Here is a 1,082-nt window from a genome sequence, read left to right on the forward strand (position 1 = left end):
CTGCAATGAAATATAAAACCAAATATTAATGATTTATGATGATACGTGACAATTGTAAAATACCTAATTTTAAACCAAGATTTCAAAAATTACTTCACCAGTTTAACAGTGATGACAACGTGTCCAAACAGAAGTAAAACAGAACAAAAGCAGCGCAGTGAGAGAATACTTGCAGCATTTTTTTTTCATCTATGTATGTAAGAACTGTATGTACAGATTGAATAAACTCCATTCTCAATGCCAAATTTCTAAGATCCTGATTTGGAATAATTTTGAAGTGAAAGTTTATCTTTGGCATATACCTTGCTGATTTATTGGCCAACAGAAAAAATATGCCAGGTAGCTTATCTCTTCATAGACATGTTCTTTTTAAGTCATTCACACTTGACTGAAGTATTCATTATTCACTCTGTATGGAACCCAAAATATTTTCTCACCTTCTAGAAATATTTCCCCTCTGCATTTTCTGGAATGAATAGTTTCCCAGAAGAGGCATATTTTTTTTCAGAAGCAAATAAAAATTTATCCAACATTACGTATGTCACAGATTGAAGACACATCATTCTGTACTAACAACTGCAAAAACTGTGCCTCCTAACAGATCTATCAGCAAGGCCATTTATACCCTTTTCACAGCTTTTTTTTACAGGTCACTGTTTAAATTACTACTCTTTGCCATGAAACTTTGGCAGTCAGAATCGAGAAGAAGAGATAGCCTTTTCCAAGGGACTTGGTCAGTTCAACTTGAATGTCAGCATGAGCTTTTCAGCATTCCAGCCTTTCAGCACATTCAGCACCAGGTGCTTGCAGACCAGTGTGCACCTACATGAGGCAGAATTCAACTGCCAAGAGCTATGAGGAAGGCAGATAAAATGACTCTTCAGTACACAGCACCATAGTAGTGCTGTTTAACAACACTGCTTAGTGGCATATTATATGATTGCAAAATATACTGGAAACTAAATAACATGAATTACTGCATACTGGAAAGGCTACATCTCTTTATTGGTGCATCACAATAACGTGCAGATCATGATATCAAAACAGTTTGAAGAAAGGTATGCTTTTCATCCAAAGTTTTA

Source organism: Mesitornis unicolor, unplaced genomic scaffold (assembly GCF_000695765.1).
Source record: "Mesitornis unicolor isolate BGI_N332 unplaced genomic scaffold, ASM69576v1 scaffold21095, whole genome shotgun sequence".
Taxonomy (NCBI): domain Eukaryota; kingdom Metazoa; phylum Chordata; class Aves; order Mesitornithiformes; family Mesitornithidae; genus Mesitornis; species Mesitornis unicolor.